Source organism: Lutra lutra, chromosome 11 (genome assembly GCF_902655055.1).
Source record: "Lutra lutra chromosome 11, mLutLut1.2, whole genome shotgun sequence".
In the NCBI taxonomy this organism is placed as follows: Eukaryota; Metazoa; Chordata; class Mammalia; order Carnivora; family Mustelidae; genus Lutra; species Lutra lutra.
In genome coordinates this window covers 24645263-24660315 of record NC_062288.1, presented here as the reverse complement: position 1 = coordinate 24660315, position 15053 = coordinate 24645263, and positions in this window count along the sequence as shown.

The following is a 15053-nucleotide window of genomic DNA, read 5'->3' as shown; positions in this document are numbered from 1 at the left end:
AAAAACAGCAAGAGAAAGGAAGACAGCTAGAAAAAAGGAAAACCCATAAGGTTATTAGCGGATTTTTCAGCTGAAACTTTGCAGGCCAGAAGAGTAGCATATTCAGAGTGCTAAAAGGGAAAAATCTCTAGCCAGAATGTTCTATCCAGCAAGGCTATCATTCAGAATAGAAGGAGAGATAAAGAGTTTCTCAAACAAAAACTAAAGGAGGTCATGACCACTAAACCAGTCCCATAAGAAATATTAAAGGGATTAAAGGGGACTCCCTGAGTGGAAAGGAAGACTGTAAGTGAGAATATGAAAAGTAAAAACAAAAACAAAAACAAAAAACCAAACAAATTAAAAAAAACACACACCCACAAAAGCAATAAAAATAAATACATCCGTAAAAATCATTCAAGAGACTCATAAAATAAAAGGATGTGAAATATGACACCATATACCTACAACATGGAGAGAAGGGGAGTAAAGAATGGGCTTAAAACTTAAGTGACCATCAACCCAATATAGACTGCTATGTGCAGATGTTAAATACAAAGCTAATGGTAACCACAAATCAAAAGCCAGTAATAGATATTCAAAGAGTAAAGAGAAAGGAATCCAACTATATCACTAAAGAAAAGCCATCAAACCATGAAAGAAACCAAGAGAAGGATCAGAGAAAATCTACAGAAACAATCACAAAACAAGTAACAAAATGGCAATAAATACATATCTATCAAATTACTTTGAACGTAAATGGACTAAATGCTCCCATCAAAGGAAAAAGGATGACAGAATGGATTAAAAAAGAAAACAAAACAAAACAAAAAAAACAAGACTGACTTATACGCTGCCTATAAGACACTCTTTTCAGACCCTCATTTCATACCAGCAGAGTGAAAGTGAGAGGTTGGAGAAACATCTATCATGCAAATGGATGTCAAAAGAAAGCCAGGGAAGCAGTACTTATATCAGAAAAATTGACTTTAAATAAAAGTCTGTAACAAGAGATAATGGAGAACACTATATAATAATAAAGGGGACAATCCAACCAGAGGATATAACAATTGTAAATATTTATGCACCTAAAATGGGAGCACCCAAATATGTAAAAGAGTTAATAACAAATAGAAAAGAACTAGTCGATAGTAATACAGTCATAGTAAGGGAGTTTAACATCCCATTTATATAGATAGACAGATCATCCAAACAGGAAATCAACAAGGAAATGGTGGTTTTGAATGACATATTGGACAGATGGATTTAACAGACATACTCAGAAAATCCCATCCTAAAACAGCAAAATATATATTTTTTTCAAGTGCACATGGAACATTCTCCAGAACAGATCATATACTGGGCCACCAAACAAGTCTCAACAAATTCAAAAAAATCAAAGTCATACCATTTGTCTTTTCTGACCACAATACTATGAAACTAGAAATCAACCACAAGGAAAAAATCTGGAAAGAGCACAGGTACAGGAAGGTTAAAAACGTGCTATTAGACAATGAACTGGTTAACCAAGAAATCAAAGAAGAAATTAAAAATTTAATGAAAATGAAAGCACAATGATCCAAAATCTTTGGGATGCAGCAAAAGGAGCTCTAAGAGAGAAGCTTACAACAATACAGGCCTACCTCAAGAAGCAAGAAAAATCTCAAACAACCTAACTTACACCTAAAGGAATTAGAAAAAGAACAATAAACAAAACCCAAACCCAGTACAAGGAAGGAAATGATAAATATTAGAGTAGAAATAAATGACACAGAAACTGAAACAGCAGAACAGAGGAACAAAATTGATAAACCTCTAGGAAGACTCATTAAAAAAAAAAAGACTGAGGACCTAAATAAACAAAATTATTAATGAAAGAGGGGAAGTACAACCAACATCACAGAAATACAAACAATTATAACAGAATATTATGAAAACCTACATGCTAACAAATTATGCAACATGGAAGAAATGGATAAATTCCTAGAAGCATATAATCTACCAAAACTAAAGCAGGAAGAAATAGAGAATTCAATCTAATTACCAGCAATGAAATTAAATCAGTAATCAAAAGCTCCCCAAAAAGCGAAAGTCTAGGACTAGATGGCTTCACAGGTGAATTCTACTAGACATTTAAAGATTTTGTAATTTATTTATTTGACAGACAGAGATCACAAGTAGGCAGAGAGGCAGGCAGAGAGAGAGAGAGAGGGAAGCAGGCTCCCCACTGAGCAGAGAGCCCGATGCAGGGCTCCATCACAGGACCTTGGGATCATGACCTGAGCTGAAGGCAGAGGCTTTAACCCACTGAGCCACCCAGGCACCCCTCTACTAGACATTTAAAGAAGAATTAATATCCATTCTTCTCAAATTATTCCAAAAAATACAAGAGGAAGGAAAACTTCCATGTTCATTCTATGAGGGCAATATTATCCTCACACCAAAAACAGATACAGATACCACAAAGAAAGAGAAATACAGGCCAATATCTCTCATGAATATAGATGTAAAAACCCTCAACAAAATACTAGCAAACCAAATCCGAAATATGATAAAAAATCATACACCATGATCAAGTGGGATTTACTCTTGGGATGCAAGGGTGGTTCGATATTTGCGAACAATCAACATGATACATCACATCAGTATGAGAAAGGATAAAAACCATATGATCATTTCAATAGATGTAGAAAAAGCATTTGACAAAATACAACATCGATTCATCATAAAAATTCTCAACAAAGTAGATTTAGAGGGAACAGACCTCTGAAAAATTCACAGCCAACATCATACTGAAAGCTCCTCCCCTAAGGTTAGGAACATGACAGGGACATCCACTCTCATGTCTTTTATTCAGCACAGTCCTGGAAGTCCTAGCCACAGAAATTAGACAATAAAAAGAAATAAATAGCATCCAAATCGATAAGGAAAAAATAAAAATCTCACAGATGACATGATATTATATGTAGAAAACATTAAAGACTGCCAGAACTCATAAATTGATTTGGTAAAGTCACAGGATATAAAATCAATATACAGGAATCTGTTGCATTCCTCTACACTAATAATGAAGAAGCAGAACGTAAACTTAAGAAATCAATCCCATTTACGACTGCACCAAAAACAATAAAATATCTAGGAATAAACTTAACCAAAGAGGTGAAAGACCTATACTCTGAAAACCGTAAAACACTGAGGGAAGAAACTGAAGATGATATAAAGAAATGGAAAGGCAAGATGATATAAAGAAATGGAAAGGCATTTCCATGCTCATGGGTTGGAAAAACAAAAACAAAAACTGTTACTACTCAGAGCAATCTACAGATTCAATGTAATCTCTATCACCTGACCAAGAGCATTTTTTCATAGAACTAGTACAAATAATCCTAAAATTTGCCTGGAACCACAAAAGACCCCAAATAGCCAAAGCAATCTCAAAAACAAAACTGGAGCTATCATAATTCCAGATTTCAAGCTATATTACAAACTAGTAGTAATTAAAACATTGTGGTACTGGCATAAAAATAGACACATAGATCAACAGAACAGAATAGAAAACATAGAAGTAAGGCCACAACTATATAGTCAATCTTCTGTCAAAAGAAGAATGAATATACAATGGGAAAAAGTCTCATGAGCAAAATATTGAGAAAACTAGACAGCTACATGCAAAAGAATGAACTGGACCACTTTCTTATACCATAAATAAAAATAAATTCAAAATGGATTGAAGATCTAAGTGTGAGATCTGAAAACATAAAAATCCTTGAAGAGAGCACAGGCAGTATTCTCTGACCATAGACCATGGCAACATTTCCCTGAGGAAAGTGAAATAAAAACAAAAATAACCTACTGGGACTACATCAAAATAGAAAGTTTCTGCACAGTGAAGAAAACCATCAACAAAACTAAAAGGCAACCGGCTGAATGGGAGACGATATTTGCAAACGACACACCTGATAACGGGTTAGTATCCAAAATATGTAAAGGACTGGTACAAGTCAATATCAAAAAACAAATAATCCAATTTAAAAAGGGCAGAAGACATGGACAGACATTTCTCCAAAGAAGACATTCAGGCGGCCAACAGACACAGGAAAAGATGCTCAACATCACTCATCATCAGGGAAATGCAAATCAAAACTACAATGAGCTATCACCTCACACCTGTCAGAATGGTTAAAATCAAAAACATAAGAAATAGCAAGTGTTGGTGAGGATGTGGAAGAAAAGAAACCCTCTTGCACTGTTGGTAGGAATACAAACTGGTGCAGCCACTGTGGAAAACTGTATGGCAGTTCCTCAAAAAATTAAAAATAGAACTACTCTACAATCCAGGAATTGCACTACTGAGTATTTATCCCCAAACTAAACTAATTGAAAGGGATACATGCACCTGTATGTTTATTGCAGCATTATTTACAATGGCTGAGATATGGAAGCAGCCCACGTGTCCATGGATAGATGAGTATATAAGAAGAAGTGGCATATATATATATTATATTATATATAATATATATAATGGAATATATATAATTATAATATATATAATGGAAAATTACTCAGCCACAAAAAGAATGAAATCTTGTCATTTACAACATGGTTGGAGCTACAGAGTAGAATGCTAAGCGAATTAAGTCAGTCAGAAATTTAATACCATACGAATCAGTCATATGTGGAATTTGAGAAACAAAACACATGAGCAAGGAAAAGTGAAACTGAGAGAGGCCAACCAAGAAACAGACTCTTATATAGACTGATATATGACCTCTGATGGTCATCAGAGGGGAGGAGGGTGGAGGAACAGGTTGGGAATTAAGGTACACACTGTCATGATGGAAAAATAAATAAATAAAAAGAGGGTTAATAGGCTCTGAATGAGGACCAAAGGAAGTGTTTGCCAAGAAAATTGTATGACCTTTGAGGACATTAAAACTCTCAACATCTTGAAAAAATAGAATAAAGTAGAGCTAGCAGCAACAACAAAAACAACAATAAAGAATAAAGACATAAAAATAATAGGAGAAATGACCCGGACCCACAGGATGAGACAGGCAAAATATGGGAACTAAGAAATAAAGGGCAGAGGGGACAAAGGCAGCTTCCACCCAAGACACAAAGGAAGAAGACTTCAGAGTTGCAGAAAGATTTGAGTCATTAGATTTATCCCATTAGAAGAACCCAAACAGTAAGTTAACGAAAGGCCAACACTTGATATACTTGGGGAAGTTTTAGAATCTCAAAGGTGAATTTACAATCCCACAACATGCACATGGGGTGACAAAGGTTATCCACAACAACACAACAAAAGTAGACATAGCCCTACAGCAATAAATACTAGAAACGAATGGAACAAAACCCTCGTGGTTTGGAGAGGATGTTATTTTGATAGAAGATATGTGTAGCTACACAGATAATCCTCTGCTCTTTATGTTTGCTTACTTTTGAATTTTGACCCATTAATGTCTGCTGTTATGTTCTTGTATTTTCAAGAATCCTTAAGTATATATGTGTGTGTCCAATACCTAGTGTTTTCATTAGCAACAATAGTGAGCTCGTTTCCTTAAAACAAAATTCAGCTCTCTAAATGTAGCTTTGCGGAGTTTTGGTGAGCCAACGCCTGATGCTGCTACTAGATGGCGCTCTCACTTGATGTTGGTGTTCTGCATTCTCATGGCAGAGAAAGTGTCACCATGTTTGAGAGGATAAACCAATGTTATGAAGAGTTTTCTGTTGTTCCATTTCTACTTCCTCGTCCCAAGCAAAATAACCCCAGAGGAACTGTACCATATTCAGGAGCGTGGCCACTTAGAATGGGCTTGTGGTGCTTTAGTGGGGTAAATTACACCCTCCGCGAAACATAATGCACACATATGCAGGCAAGGTAATTAATGGTGCGTGTGTGAGTGAGTGAGTGAGAGCGAGAGAGACAGACAGAGAGACAGAGAGACAACCATTTTACCAATTATCTAACTGAAGTGTCTATAACATGTTGAATTTGGAATGTGCATTGCAACTGTATATGTAATACTCTTAAATTATAACTCTGCACCAGTGATCTTGGCAGTTGAACATTTTGCCATTGTTGAGAAAAGGATTACAAGCTTGTGATTTATACTATTTTGAATGGATTAATTTTCTAAGCTCAGAATACCTTGATTGTAACCTTTGTAAGACCCTAAGCAGAGGACCTAGCTAAGTCATACTTGTACTCCTGATCTATAGAATATGGGTAATAGTACGCGTGTGGTGTTTTAAATTATGAAGTTTGTGGGTGCCTGGGTGGCTCAGTGAGTTAAGCCTCTGCCTTTGGCTCAGGTCATGATCTCAGAGTCCTGAGATTGAGTCCCACATTGGGCTCTTTGCTCAGCGGGGACCCTGCTTCTTCCCACCTTACCGCCTGACTCTCTACCTACTTGTGATCTCTGACTCTCTGCCTACTTGTGATCTCTGTCAAATAAATAAATAAAATCTTAAAAAAAAAACTATGAAGTTTGTGTTAATTTATTACTAAGCAAAAAGAATATAGTGGGCAGCTTACATTTGTTCCTGTCATACTGGAAATGCCCTTCTAGTTTCCCTATTAAGAAGAATGATGGATTAAGACCGATCTATCAAATAGAATGTATGACATAGAAGACAAATTAAACATTTTCAAAAACTGAAATGAAAAACAAAAAAGGAAAAATAAAGGAAGTAAAGGAAAAAAAACAAAAAGAAAAGTAAAGCCCCAGTCTATAGTGTTAAATAAAGACAGAGCTGTAGGAAAGAGCTGGACCCTTTTACCATATTTTATTGCTTCTGTGTTGTTTTTGACACATCTCAGCTGTCTTTGAGAGCCTTTACTTATGTGGAGTCAATGGATATCTATCTTATAATTTCATTGAAACTATAGTCTGTGGATTTATTTTTCTTTTTTTTTGGCATGTGTTCAGGTAAAGGAGAAATATGCTGACTTATTACAGATATATGCTAACAAGACATTCTGCCATCTTTTAGATAACTCCCTTTTGTTTACCTTGAAAGATCATGAAATGTTTTCTCCTTTAGAATTAAGCTTTAGCTATTTTTTTCTCTGAAGTTTTAGAGCTCAGAATCTACTCCATATAAAATATAATTTTCTAAAAGAATAAAACTGCTTAAAAATGGGTTAAGGATTAATATTTTTAAAAATTTTGAGAAGTGTATGGATGGAGATTAATTACACATTTTTGCTACTTATATAAAACCTAATTAAAAATCAAAGAAATTGAAAGGTGTAGGATTATGCTCTTAAATGAGGCAGTGCATTTTCTTCAAGTGAAAATGGTCAACAGGAGCTACGTTAATTAATGATCAGGACTATTTTTTTTAATGTTCAAGAGAATATTTTAAAATCAGTTACAACATTAAAAGAGGCTTATTCTATATGACATCTGAAGTCCCTTTCAGCTTAAGAATTTTGTTATATAAAAAACATTTTTGGGGTGCCTGGGTGGCTCAGTGGGTTAAAGCCTCTGCCTTTGGCTTGGGTCGTGGTTGCAGGGTCCTGGGATCGAGCCCTGCGTTGGGCTCTCTGCTAGGCAGGGAACCTGCTTCCCTTCCTCTCTCTCTGCCTGCCTCTCTGCCTACTTGTGGTCTCTGTCTGTCAAATAAATAAATAAAAATCTTTAAAAAAATTTTTTTAATTTATATTTACCTGATTTCAGAATAGATGGTTCAAGACAATGTTTTTAAACATCTTGTGCTGTTTTCAAGTTTATTGTGAAGATTGTTTTTCTTCAGAATATGAGCTACAGAGAGTGTCATTTGAATGAGGGCAAATAAATAAAATGTTACAGAATTAGAATCCTGTGAACATCTTTATTTCAATTACACTAACAGTGAACTGATTTCAGGCCTTGGTTGATATTTGACATCACAAATGCTACTTTGCCACCTAGTGGTTGATTCTGATATTTCCTTAAAAAAATTTTTTTTTAAATACCGCAAGATACTTACTATAATCATATTTAGGATGAAATGATTCAGAGAATCACTCAGTTTATATTTTTTGCATTGTATCTTGGCAAGATACACATAATAAAAAGTAAAGATACACATAATACCTAAAATATTTTTATTGAACATCAAACTGGGGCAATATAAAATGCTTAGTTTAAAGGTTTCTTTGAAAAATTATCTCTTGCTGCTGTCCTTATTTGAAGGATTAAAATAACCAAAACTATTGAATTATTTTAAAAATAACTTTTAGAGAGTAGTAACATCCTATCTCCCATGGAGATACAAAAATAAACATATGTTAATTTTATTTAACCTAATGATGAAATTGATTATGCCTACCCACTGGTACAAAGAAAAAGTAGAAAAAAGACACATTTATCATTAAATTATTGTGCAAATGGAGGTAAAACTAGCTCCTTCTGGAGTGGAGGAAGTCATTAGACCCTTTTCCAGACAGGATGTGCATGTCTCTAGACATGGTTATCAGCTATCTACACTTTACAGAGCTGCAGAATATTTTCCAGAGAATCAGATCAGATGTGACCTATAAACATGCGTGTTCTCCACAGAAAAACCAAATTCTCCTTATACATTATATAAGTTCTGTCTGTTTTATAGATCTCCCCATGTAACAGACTATGGCATCTGCATTGTTTCAAATAGAGTTTCATCATTTGCCACTAGAATCAGCAACTGAGCACGTATGTCAAGTCATGACCAGTTTCTATTTCTATTCCTTGGTGGACATGAAGTCTATAACCACTTGTATTGCCCCTTAGGTGCCTCTGCTGCAGGTTGTGGGAATCACTGGGCTAATATTAGCCAAAGTTGAGAACCATGGACCCTAGGGCAGGAATTTGCAACCCTGTGATGCATTAGAATCACCTGGAGAAATTTTAACAAATGCTCATGCCTGGGGCCCACTTCCACTTAAAATCTCTGGATACAGAATCTAGACATTGATGCTAAAAACAAACAAACAAAATCTTCCAGGTGATTTTACTGTGTATCTGGCTTTGAGAAACATCCCTCTGATGGCCACAGAAGGATTTAGCTGTGGCCCCCTACAGACTCTGCCCCATGAATCTGTCTTGGATGTGGAGGATACATTGTAAACAAAGGATGATAATTCACTGTCATGAGCAAAATCACCATTACTGTGCCATGCGGCTTGATGTTTTAGATAGTCAGTTCCTCAGAATCCATATTCCTTAAGGAACTTCTGTTTATCGTTTGCTTTCTCATGCACCATGCCCATAGCTAAGAAAACAATTGGGTCACACTGCCCCAAAACACACCTGGTCCTCTTCAGGAATATTTTCAGCTTGGACTCATAAATTGGCTCTTGTGTTTTTTATGTAAATCTCGTAAACTTGGTTAATATGAATGTGCTTAGAGGTGGAGTCCGAAAGGCTTTAATTCTGGGCAGTGGCGGCGGGGTGGGGGTGGGGGGTTGACATCCCTACATGACCCTGTACATGTATATATTGTTTTTTTTTTACCCTAACTTTGTTGTGGTTTATGATGATTAAGAAACAAAATGTTTCCAAAGCACACAGATGGTCTTTGTGTTTTAACTAATGACATAAATGCCAATTACTACTCTTTTGGCCATTCCCTTTCTGCAAAGATTACCTTACATTGGAGGGCTTCTCCCAGTTCAAATGTTTCCATACATCTCACTCTTAAAATCCTGGTTTAAGCTCTGTAGGTGATTTTAATGTTTAGCCAGAGGGCAAAGTCCTGCTCTAGACCAGCACTTCTCCGCCTGCATCAGAAACAGTGTGGGGGCGCCTGAGTGGCTCAGTGGGTTAAAGCCTCTGCCTTCAGCTCAGGTCATGATCCCAGGGTCCTGGGATCAAGCCACACATCAGGCTCTCTGCTCAGTGGGGAGCCCGCTTCCCTTCCTCTCTCTCCACCTGCCTCTCTGCCTACTTGGGATCTCTGTCTGTCAAATAAATAAATAAAAAAAAAAAAAAGTAAAGAAAAACTTGGGTTTTTATAAAAAAAAAAAAGAAGAAAGAAACAGTGTGTGTGTGTTCAGGGGGTGGGGGAGGTGTGGTCATTAAAACTCAGGAATTCACAAATGTAGGAATTTGTACTTTTAACTAGTTCCCAGGTAGTAATGGTAAGGCTGGTCCAGGAACACTCTGAGAACTATGATCTAAACAGTATTGGGGTCAGCTTTTGAAAATGGTGCTTCACAATTAAAGTTTCACTTTTAATCTATTTAAAACAAGGCTAAATTACATTTAGAGTAGTTAGGGTGAAGTAAGCTATAACCTAGGGCCTGTGTCTTTTCGTCGTAGACTTTCTAACTGCCGCCTTCTCCTTCTTCTTCTTCTTCTCTTTCTTCTTCTTCTTCTTCTTCTTCTTCTTCTTCTTCTTCTTCTTCTTCTTCTTCTTCTTCTTCTTCTTCTTTTCTTCTTCTTCTTCTTTTCTTCTTCTTCTCCTTCTTCTTCTTCTTCTTCTTCTTCTTCTTCTTCTTCTTCTTCTTCTTCTTCTTCTCTTTCTCCTCCTTCTTTTCTTCTCCTTCTTCTTCTTCTTCTTCTTCTTCTTCTTCTTCTTCTCTTTCTCCTCCTTCTTTTCTTCTCCTTCTTCTTTTCTTCTCCTTCTTCTTTTCTTCTCCTTCTTCTTCTTTCTTCTTCTTCTCTTCTCCTTCTTCTTCTTCTTCTCCTTCTTCTTTTCTTCTTCTTCTTCTTTTCTTCTTCTTCTTCTTCTTTTCTTCATAGAGATTTTATTTATTTATTTGACAGACAGAGATCACAAGTAGGCAGAGAAGCAGGCAGAGAGAGGGGAAAGCAGGCTCCCTGCTGAGCAGAGAGTCCGATGCAGGGCTCAATCCCAGGACCCTGAGATCATGACCTGAGCTGAAGGCAGAGGCTTTAACCCACTGAGCCACACAAGCGCCCCTCTAACTATCTGCTTCTAAGCGTCATATCGCCCAACTGTCTTCCTTGAACTAAGGCCCACTGCTGTCCAGCTGAGACCCATAGAGACCATGGACCTTACTACTGGGCCTGCTCCAGTGTCTGATAAGGACCCTCTAATGTCAAGGAGGTTGAAATCACCACCCTGGTTGTGTCAACGCCTCCATCTTTAGAATATGTGACACAAAGCTTGATCTTCTATTGTGCCTGAGATCAATAGCTGTGTCATCTTTACCTCCCTCTTTGTAGCTCATGATCGATCACATTTGCCCAAGCTCTCCCTGCCAAAGAATCCCCCCAACCCACGCCCCTGTTCTCTTCCCCCTGCCCCGCACCCCTCCTCCCCCCGGGGGGGGGTAGAATTTGAGATTTTTTCTTTCATCTCCTCATTTGGCTGTCTTATGACTTAAACTTCTTTGCTGCAAGCCTGCCGTCAGTGTTTAGCCTTGCTGGGTGTCAGGCATATAAGCCCTTGGTCCATTATGCTTTGCCTACATTTCCCTTTTTAAAATTTTAGACAGAGAGTGAACCAGGTAGAGAAGGGAGCAAGCGAGTGAGTGAGGGAGGAGGAGGAGGGGAGAGGGAAAGGGAGAGAATCTCAAGCAGACTCCCCACCAAGCACAAGCTCAAACTGGGGCTTGATCTCACCAAATCATGACCTGAGCAGAAATAAAAAATCTGACCATCAACCAACTGAGCCATCCAGTTGCCCCCACCCAAGTTTTCCTTTACCAAGTTTCTTCAAACTTATGAGGCTGACTAAATCCACTTCTAACAATTTGTGGTAAAATACCATAATTTACAAGATTTTTGTGATTCCTTACAAAGAAAAAAAATGCATAGGTTGTATGTACTCACGTGTATGTATTCTTTACACAAAGGGATTATATTCATTATTAATTTTCAGTGTCATTTTTCTAGCAGTAAAAGTTACTTACGTAGCTTGACAACACAAGACAGAGTACAACTTTCAAGATTGTTTTGTGCCATAGGAAACGTCAACCTGGGATTACGAATTTGCAGCAGATGAGTTACAGCAGATAAATTTTAGTTCAAATTATTGCAGCCACAGTTTTTAGGAGACTTGATAAAAATAATTCATGTAAACCCTTGTTACACTACACAGATTATGGCCAAATCACACTATTGATATTTAAAATTTAAAATTGTTTTTCTGGTGTTAGAGTTATACTATTTTGTAGATGGCTCTTGAAAAGTTAATAGCTATTTATTAAAGAAAATATAGCTTAGTCCTGACTTGATTAACAAGCTGTTTGCCTTGAGCTAGTCATACAACCTCTCTAGGCTTTATTTTATTTGAAAAATGATCTAGGTGTTTCTTTCCATATATATATATATATATATATATATATATATATGAATATATATAAAGATTATTTCTATATATATACTGTATATATATTATATAAATATATACAGAATACACATATATTCTTAAAGTCTAGTACATACAAATATCAAAGAATATTTGTTTAAAATTATAAAATATAAAGAATGTTAGGAACACCTGGATTCTACCATCCAGTTTATGAAAAATTTTTTACTATATTCTTTAAAATTTCCATATGTCCCTATGTGACCCCATCCTTTTCTTTTTCTGCTCAGAGAAAGCATTACCATGGACTTGGGGATTATCATTCCCTTGATTGTCTTCATAGTTTTTTCACATTTGATCTATGTTATTTTAGATGCTTTGAACATTATACAGATGTTTATATCATATGTTTTCTCTTTGGTGATGGGCAATTTCTTTACTGTAACAGTATATATACAGTTTAGTGATTAACCTTGAGTACCCTGTTAGACTTCCTACCACCAACAGTGTTCAGTTTCACTTCTTAGGTAAGTGAAACTAGAGCTCAATTCACTTTTATTAGCTAATATTCTCAAGGTGAAAATGGTCTGCTGTTTATCTGTCTCTGATTTCCTACTTAGATTTTGGTCTTAATTATCCCTTATTTTCTTGTTAGTTCCTCATTACATTTAAAAATGTGGTTTCAGTATTTTATTTGTAGTTTTAGTAGTGCAGTAGTTTGGGCCAAAGCTTATATTAGGTACTTGTGACAAAATAAAATTAGTCATGGTTCCTGACTTCTAGAATATTTGTTCTGGACTATAAGAAGATAGTCACATAAATAAACAATGAAAATATTTACTTACTGAAAAAAATATGTATTTGCCTTCCATCTTCAGACACTAACTAGATTCAAAGCAAGCAAAAAGTAAGAACGATTAGAACATAAATTGATAGAGAATACAAAAAGAGAGGGAAAAAATCAATAAAATCAAAAGTTGATCCTTTGAAAAAAGATAACAAAACCGATGTTTAGCTAGACAGGTCAAGGGAAAAAAAGAAGACTCCAATTACTAGAAACAGGAATAATAGACGAGGTTGACTACTTTCAAAAGTGGTCTGACAGTTCCTTAAAACGGTTAACCTTAAGATTTGTATGAGCTAGCCCTTCTACTCCTATATGTTATGCTCAAGAGAAATGAAAATAAATATGCAAATACTTGTACATGAACCTTTAGATCAGTACTATTCATAAGAGCCCCCAAGTGACAACAAGCTAAATTAAATGTCCATCAATTGATTAGTGGGAAAAAAAATATGGTATATCCATACAATGAAATATTCGATAATTAAAAAAACGAAGTGCTGATAAGTGCAACATGGATGAACCTTGAAAGCATTCTGTTAAGTGAAAGAAGTCTGCCACAAAACCATGTATGTTAAAACTCCATTTGTATTGGGGCACCTGGGTGGCTCAGTGGGTTAAAGCCTCTGCCTTCGGCTCAGGTCGTGATCCCAGGGTCCTGGGATCGAGCCCCGCATTTGGCTCTCTGCTCCACAGGGAGCCTGCTTCCCCCTCCCTCTGCCTGTCTCTCTGCCTACTTGTGATCTCTGTCAAATAAATAAATAAAATCTTAAAAAAAAAAAAACAAAAAACTCCATTTGTATTGAAATGTCCAGAACCTGAAAGTAGATTAGTGATTATCTTGGACTGGGTTGGGAAGTTGTGGGAAATGATGGGGTGAGTGTAAAAGGATAAAAGGTTTCTTTTTGATGTTATCAAAATATTTTAAAATTTATTGTAGGGATGGTTGAAGAACACTGTAGATACAGTAAACACCATTGAATACTATACTTTAAAAAGGTGAATTGTATGGCTTGTGAAATATATATCAATAAAGTTGTAAATGAATGGAAATCACCAAAGCTCAGTTTCAAGGGAGATATTTGTAACTATTTAGCACCCAATCACAGCAGACAAATCAACTCGATCCTAGCTATCAGATTAAATGACAAATTTTAAAGAGACATATGGGGATGCTATGTGAATCATAGATGCTTTAGGGAATAATATTGGAACTTATTTCAAAACTCCACTTTGTAGTTATTAGTAGTAGTAATTCAGATAAACTTACTTAATATCTTTTAAACCTACTTTCTTAATTTGTAAAATAAAAAATGACTTTTTGAGTGAACATTGAATAAATCAAATCATAGAAAGACCTCAGCCTGTTGGAAGGTAGCTTAACACTGTAATTATTAATTTCCTTGCCTTGTTTATAAAATAAAAAAAATATAAAATGATTCTAGACTCAGTTATAGTGAATATAGAGGTGGGAAAAGACATCGTGGGTGTATTTTCTAGCATACTTATACAAAAATACAGCTTGCTGGGAATTCACATTTCTTAAGTCATACTTGATCACATAGAAAACATGAACAAAGCACTTGCAAACACAAAGGGAAGACATATCTAAATATTTACTTTCTCCTCATTGGCCATCCTTCTGTTTATGTTTTTCCTTTTGAACCTTGCTCTCAAACAGAATCAGAGAACATTAAGGGCGGTCAGTTGTTTTCCTTCCTAGCAACCACCTTCACCGGCTCTTATTTGCTATTTGAACCTATTATCTTTCCTGCTGCTGCGATGTGCCTCTTTCCCTGGGAGCACTTGGGGTACTTTGCCCGGCATGTTAGGCAGCAGCGAAGCAGAGAAAACAAGGTGGCCTTAACGGCTGACTCAATGGTGTGTTAAGTGTTCATTTTGGCTGAACTGAACACAGGCTTGGATGTGGGTGTCTAGTTTTATTGAAATGCTGTCAACCAACTTGCACAGAGTACTAAAT